We start from the raw sequence: 7,798 nt of genomic DNA, 5'->3' as shown, positions 1-7,798 counted from the left end.
AAGGTATAATTGGTGCTTTGACCCCTTCTGTTGACTCACTACATTCATTAAAAAAGCCCATCATTTCAACTGTGTCTCCACACTTCAGGGTATCTATATGTCATAACGATACAAATGTGGCTTGACTTACTTTGGTGTTTTGACCCCTTCTGTTGAACCACTGCATTCATTAAAAAAAAAACCTGTCATTTCAACAGTTTCTTCACACTTGAGTATAGCACAACAATACAAATGCATCTCGACTTACCTCACAATTGCAGCCTGTGTTTCAGTTCTGTTCAGTGGCTGTTCTAGCAACAATACTCCTCTTGTTTAAAGTTTGTAGGTTTTGTTCATAGTCACACTACAGGAGTTACTGTAGTTACTGTAGAGCTGCCTCAGCATGTGTCTGCTAAAGTAAAAAGTGGTGAACACCAATGAAAAAGAAAAAGTAAAGAACTCATCGTTTAGGTAGAAACTTCAAAAGGCTGATGACTGTTGCCGTATTTCTAATTCTTTATTGTCCGTGTAAAAGCTGAATTGATCTTTACCTCTTTTTCCAATCCCTTTATGCTTTTTAAATCTTTTCTTGCCAACAGAAATAAAAGTCTTTTCATCAAAAAAAGCACTAACAAGAATGGGAAACAGAATGGCATTATTTTTACTAGTGAAATAGAAAAATTAAAGGAAGTGTCTGCTGCACGTTCTAAGGAAATATTTTCTGACTGCTAGCAACAACAAAACATTTATACCGTTTCCTTCGGGATGATTTTCTTTTGATTTTTTTCTTCTGCGATAGCACTGCTGGTATTAATGTGTTTGTGACTTTTGGGATTAATTATAAAGTACAAACCACTTCAGAGCAGCCTTTAAATTACCTAACAAAAAGGCAAAACAACGGACAACTGCCATAATGAGACTCAAGGTCTCTCAAACTTTGTTTTTTTAAATACAAATAAGACAAAGATACGACTCAGATGTAAGGGGATAAAGTGTCTCAGGCCACTTCAGATGGAGATCTTCAAACCCCAACCACAGACCGCCAGTGTCTATTACAGCAGATAACTTTTCAGAGCTTGGCAAAGCAAACAATATTGTTGCTTTGAAAATTGAAAAAAATAAATAGAATTGTTTTACCAGATACACAAATACAGAAAACTGGACTGATGAATCGATGAACGTTAAAGTGATAGTAATGGTCTGTGGAAGACAATATGATCTGCAACTGAAAATTAAATGCCAAAAGAATCCAAAGTACCAAAATTTGTTTTAACTTACCAAAACAACAAATGACCATAAGAATGATAATAGGGAGGGCATACAGTAACTCACTGCACAAATCCCTTCTGCTCCTATGGACTATATATATATATTTTTAAAAAACATATTTAAACTATGTTAGAAAATTCTATAAGGATATATATATATATATATATATATTGTGAGAGATGGCCGGCAGTTTATGAATGCCGCCGGCCAGGCCATATATGGCGAAATTGTCCACGGAGGACCATGGAGGAGTTTAATACAAGTAATAAGTACAATGTCTTCCCACGGTTCTCCTGTGATTGCTTTACAGGGCAAAGCCACGATCCAGCCACAGGCAATGGCATCTCCTGGAGTAAGACGACCCTCACGGGGCTGGACGGTGCGCCCCACTGTGCTTCGCTAAGGGTGGGGAAGTGTGAGAGATCCAGGCCGCTAGATGGAGTCCTCCCTGCATCGTGGGAGATGGAGTTCTACTTCACAGCCCTGCTGGGTGCCATCGGGTGACGCTGCAGGGAGACACAGGGATTTCTATTTTCCCTATAGCCCGGAAGTACTCCCAAGTCATGGGGATGGAAGAACTGAAGTACTTCCAGGCTGAAGAAAAATAAGAGTTCTCATCTGACCCGGAAGTGCTATGGAATCACATGGACAGAAGGACAGAAGCTGGAGCCAGAGTTGGGTGGTAGAGTGACGGGGCTGCTGGGAGGAGTAGGGGATTGATTTATTGTATTATTATTGATTATTGTTCATGGTGGTGGAGGTGATTTGGAGCACTTTATTGAAGAAAATAATTAAAAATTATTTCTTGGTGCTTTTACCTGGAGTCTTGGACGTTTTGTCTGTTGGTTACATGGGGCAACAGCGACCCCTAGTGTCACAATATATATATATATATATATATATATATATATATATATATATATTACAGTATCTTGCACTATAATGAAATATATTGTAAATTATTGTCATTTATATTTTTCAATATATTTTATGAAAATATAAAAACATATTTAATATATTTTAAAATACTACAAATAACAACAACATTTATTTATATAGCACATTTTCATACAGATAATGAAGCTCAAAGTGCTACAATAAAATACAGTGTAGTGTAAAGTATATCTTAGAAAAATAATACAATGTATTTTTAAATATGTTAAATGCTAATTATAAGATACTATACTGTCTTTTTTGTGTATTGCAATATGTTTTAAAAATATATTAACCTATCATTGAAAATGTCATCCAGTAGATATATCATTGCTGTTTCTTCTATTTCGATATATTTTAGATCAAATCACACTGTGACACAGCACAAATACTTAACTTACTCTTAACCAAGTATGTTCAAGTAAGAAGGTTGGAAAGTAAAGCCTACGTACATTGGCAGCGCGACTGACTTACACAACTTTTAGTGAATTACAGGGGGCTGAAAATAAATTAGAGAAATTGGGAAGACAGTGTTTAGGTTTTTCCATGTAAAAAGATAAGCCATTGATTTGCACAAAGTATATACATGTCTTAAACACAACATATTTGGAGATCTGTTTGTTATAATATATTAAGGGAAGTATCCTTTTCATCATATTTCAGATGTAATCTTAAAAACATATATTTTAATTACATGTATTTATCAAGCTCATGAGAAAAGAACATGTTGCACGGTATTGGATCTAATGGGGAAGGATTTGCGTGTGACACAGAAATTCTCCAGAGGACTACTGATATCACTTCCTGCCCCAACTAGTCAGCCTCACCTCTTTTGCTTCCTCCATTATACAGACCACACTCGCAGGAAGAACGATGTTAATTTAGACTTGACCTCTGACAGAGAGAATCCCCCCTCTACTCCAGAATGAAGTCAACCTTAAAAGGCTGCAAAGAGCGTAAACATCACTACCTTTAAAAACATAAAATGTATTGCAATATACGTAAAAATCATATGGATATACTGTATATTTCCATATAATGCCAAGATATATGCAGTTCACATAGATGTTATGTTAAATATATATGAAACATAAAGTAACATATTTCATTTAATATACTGTAACAAATATGTTTCCAAATATATTGTGTATAAGATGTGTCCAAGCCCATGACAAGGTCATTTATTTTAAACTCCTCTAACTCACTAAAAGAAGTTCAAGTAGGAAGCTCTGCCAGCATACACACATCTGGAAGGTTGCAAATCTTAACATCTTTAACTCTGCCACGTTCAGCTTTGTTCCCTGTCTTTTCGTTCGTGCCACTGTCTCCATCCCATATAACATAGCTGGTCTCACTAGTGTCTTGTAGACCTTCCCTGTCAGTCTTGCTGGTACCCATCTGTCACAACTCACTCTTGACACTCTTCTCCACCCTCTGCACACTGCCTGCACTCTCTTTTTCACCTTTCTTCTACAATCCCCATCACTCGTTACTGTTGATCCCAAGTATTTAAACTCATCCACAATCACCAACACTACTCCCTGTATTCTCACCATTCCTCTGACCTCTCTCTCATTCACACACAGGTATTCTGTCTTAGTCCTACTAACCTTCATTACTTTCCGTTCTAGGGCATACCTCAAATTCTCCAGGTTCTCCTCAACCTGCTCCCTACTCTCACTATAGATCATACTGTCATCCGCAAACATCATAGTCCACGGGGACTCTTGTCTAATCTTGTCTGTCAACCTGTCCATCACCATTGTAAATAAGAAAGGGACTGGAGCTGATCCCTGATGTAATTCCACCTCTACCTTGCATTTGTCACTCTTATTGCAGACCTCACCACTGTCACACTTCCCTTGTACATATCCTATACCATTCTTAGATACTTCTCTGCCACTCTTGACTTCCTCATACAATACCACAACTCCTCTCTGTGCACCCTGTCATATGCTTTCTTCAAGTCCACAAAGATACAATGTAACACCTTCTAGCCTTCTTTATAATTCTCCATCAATAGCCTCAGAGCAAACATTGCATCTGTAGTGCATTTTTCTGGCATGAAACCATACTGCTGCTCACTAATCATCACCTCCTTTCTCAATAGCTTCCACTATTCTTTCCCATTATTTCATGCTTTGGTTGATCAGTTTTATCCGTCTGTAGTTACTACATGTCTGCACATTACCCTTTTCCTTAAAAATTAGTACCAGTACACTTCACCACTTCTCAGGCACCCACTCACATTCCAAGATTATATTAAACAATCTGTTAAAAACTTCACTGCCTTCAAACATCTCATGTTTTCACAGTTAGGTCAACTGGACCAACAGCCTTCCTATTTTTCATCCTCTTCATAGCTGTTCTTACTTTCTCCTTGCTTATCTGTGGCACTTCATGATTCACTATTTCCACATCATCCAGTATTCTTTCTCTCATTCCCTTTATTCATCAGCCTCTCAAAGTACTCTTTCCATCTGTTCAACACACCCTCCTCACTTGTGTGTATGTTTCCATCTTTATCCTTTATCACCCAAACCTTCTGCACATCGTTCCCAGCTCGGTCCCTCTGTCTAGCCAATCGGTACAGGTCCTTTTCTCCTTCCTTAGTGTCCAATCTCTCATAAAACTCATCATGCGCCTTATCTTTAGCCTTTGCCACCTCTCTCTTCACCTGACGCCTTGTCCTTGTACTCCTGTCTACTTTCTACATCTTTCTGGTTGTTCTACTTCTTCTTCGACAACCTCTTCCTCTGTATACTTTGCTGTACTTCCCCATTGCACCACCAAGATTCCTTGTCCTCCTTTCTCTGTCACACCAAGCACCTTTCTAGCCATCACCCTTACTACATTTGCTGTAGTTGACTAGCTGTCTGGTAACTCTTCACTGCTACCCAGTGTCTGTCTGATCTCCTACCTTAACTCCACTTTACAGTCTTTCTTTTTCAACTTCCACCATTTGATCCTTGGCTCTGCCCTCACTCTCTTCCTCATCTTGATCTCCAACGTCATCCTACAGACCACCATCCTATGCTGCCTAACTACACTTTCCCTGACATCACTTTACAGTCTCCAATCTCCTTCAGACTGACTCTCCTGCATAGAATATAATCTACCTGTATGCATCTTCCTCCACTCTTGTATATCACCCTGTATTCCTCCCTCTTCATAAAATATATATTCACCACAGATATGTTCATCCTTTTCACAAAATCCATATCATCTGACTTTCTGCATTTCTCTCCTTGACACCCTACCTACCCATTACCTCCTCATCCCCTCTGTTTCCTTCACCGACATGTCCACTGAAATCCTCTCCACCACTTCATTCATCTTGCTCCAGAAATGTTCTTTCTCATCCATCACACACCCAACTTGCGGTGCATATGCACTAACAACATTCATCATCAAACCTCTAATTTCCAGCTTCATAATCATCATTTTGTCTGATACTGTTTTCACCTCCAAAACACTCCTGACATACTATTCCTTCAACATAACCCCTACCCCATTTCTCCTCCCATGAACACCATGGAAGATAATTTGAACTCCATCCATCCAGCCATCCATCCTCTTCCGCTTATCTGAGGTCGGGTTGCGGGGGCAGCAGCTTGAGCAGAGATGCCCAGACTTCCCTCTCCCCGGCCACTTCTTCTAGCTCTTCCGGGAGAATCCGAGGCGTTCCCAGGCCAGCCGGAAGACATAGTCCCTCCAGCATGTCCTGGGTCTTCCCCGGGGCCTCCTCCCGGTTGGACGTGCCCGGAACACTTCACCAGGGAGGCATCCAGGAGGCATCCTGATCAGATGCCTGAGCCACCTCATCTGACTCCTCTTGATGCGGAGGAGCAGCAGCTCTACTCTGAGCCCCTCCCGGATGACTGAGCTTCTCACCCTATCTTTAAGGGAGAGCCCAGACACCCTGCGGAGAAAACTCATTTTAGCCGCTTGTATTCGCGATCTCATTCTTTCGGTCGACTGGTAAATTGAGAGCTTAGCCTTACGGCTCAGCTCCTTTTTCACCACGACAGACCGATGCAGAGCCCGCATCACTGCGGACGCCGTACCGATCCACCTGTCGATCTCATGCTCCATTCTTCCCTCACTCGTGAACAAGACCCCGAGATACTTGAACTCCTCCACTTGGGGCAGGATCTCGCTCCCAACCCTGAGAGGGCACTCCACCCTTTTCCGGCTGAGGACCATGGTCTCGGATTTGGAGGTGCTGATTCCCATCTCAGCCGCTTCACACTCAGCTGTGAACCGATCCAGAGAGAGCTGAAGATCACGGCCTGATGAAGCAAACAGGACAACATCATCTACAAAAAAATTCTGTCCATAAAAGTTATGAACAGAATCGGTAGCAAAGGGCAGCCCTGGCGGAGTCCAGCTCTCACTGGAAACGGGTTCGTCTTACTGCCAGCAATGCGGACCAAGCTCTGACACCGATCATACAGGGACCGAACAGCCCTTATCAGGGGGTCTGGTACCCCATACACTCGGAGCACCCCCCACAGGATTCCCCGAAGGACATGGTCAAACGCCTTTTCCAAGTCAACAAAATACATGTAGACTGGTTGGGCGAACTCCCATGCACCCTCCAGGACCCTGCTAAGGGTGTAGAGCTGGTCCACTGTTCCGCGACCAGGATGAAAACCACACTGTTCCTCCTGAATCTGAGGTTTGACTATCTGACGGACCCTCCTCTCCAGAACCCCCGAATAGAATTTTCCAGGGAGGCTGAGGAGTGTGATCCCTCTGTAGTTGGAACACACCTTCCGGTCCCCTTTCTTAAAGAGGGGGACCACCACCCCGGTCTGCCAATCCAGAGGCACTGTCCCTGATGTCCATGCGATGTTGCAGAGACATGTCAACCAAGACAGCCCTACAACATCCAGAGCCTTGAGGAACTCCGGGCATATCTCATCCACCCCCGGAGCCCCCTGCCACCAAGGAGTTTTTTGACCACCTCGGTGACCTCAGTCCCAGAGATGGGGGAGTCCCCAGGCTCTGCTTCCTCATTGGAGGGCATGTTAGTGGGATTGAAGAGGTCTTCGAAGTACTCCCCCCACTGACCCACAACGTCCCGAGTCAAGGTCAGCAGCGCACCATCCCCACCATATACAGTGTTGACACTGTACTTTCTTCCCTCTAATGAGACGCCGGACAGTGGACTAGAATCTCCTCGAAGCCATCCGAAAGTCGTTCTCCATGGCCTCTCCAAACTCCTCCCATGCTTGAGTTTTTGCCTCAGCAACCACCGAAGCCACATTCCGCTTGGCCTGCCGGTACCTATCAGCTGCCTCTAGAGTCCCACAGGACAAAAGGGACCGGTAGGACTCCTTCTTCAGCTTGACAGCATCCCTCACCACCAGTGTCCACCAACGGGTTTGGGGATTGCTGCCACGACAGGCACCAACTACCTTACGGCCACAGCTCCAGTCAGCCGCTTCAACAATAGAGGCACGGAACATGGCCCATTCGGACTTAATGTCCCCTACCTACCTCGGGACATGGTCGAAGTTCTGCCGGAGGTGGGAGTTGAAGCTACTTCTGACAGGGGGCTCTGCCAGACGTTCCTAGGAGACCCTCACAACACGTTTGGGCCTAACAGGCC

At 43.1% G+C, this 7,798-nt stretch overlaps 1 protein-coding gene across 2 annotated transcripts in view; it reads right to left on the bottom strand.

The window, feature by feature from the left end:
• LOC127527686 (olfactory receptor 1496-like) overlaps window positions 1-387 on the bottom strand; it is a 54,946-nt gene extending 54,559 nt beyond the window's left edge. For both annotated transcript variants that reach the window (XR_007934861.1, XM_051927265.1), the window contains exon 1: window positions 248-387. The gene's annotated coding sequence lies outside the window, so the exon portion shown is untranslated. The remainder of the gene's footprint in view (window positions 1-247) is intronic.
• Window positions 388-7,798: the final 7,411 nt, after the last annotated feature.

Source organism: Erpetoichthys calabaricus, chromosome 4, assembly GCF_900747795.2.
Source record: "Erpetoichthys calabaricus chromosome 4, fErpCal1.3, whole genome shotgun sequence".
NCBI classification, from domain to species: domain Eukaryota; kingdom Metazoa; phylum Chordata; class Cladistia; order Polypteriformes; family Polypteridae; genus Erpetoichthys; species Erpetoichthys calabaricus.
This window is presented reverse-complemented; position numbering and strand designations above follow the sequence as displayed.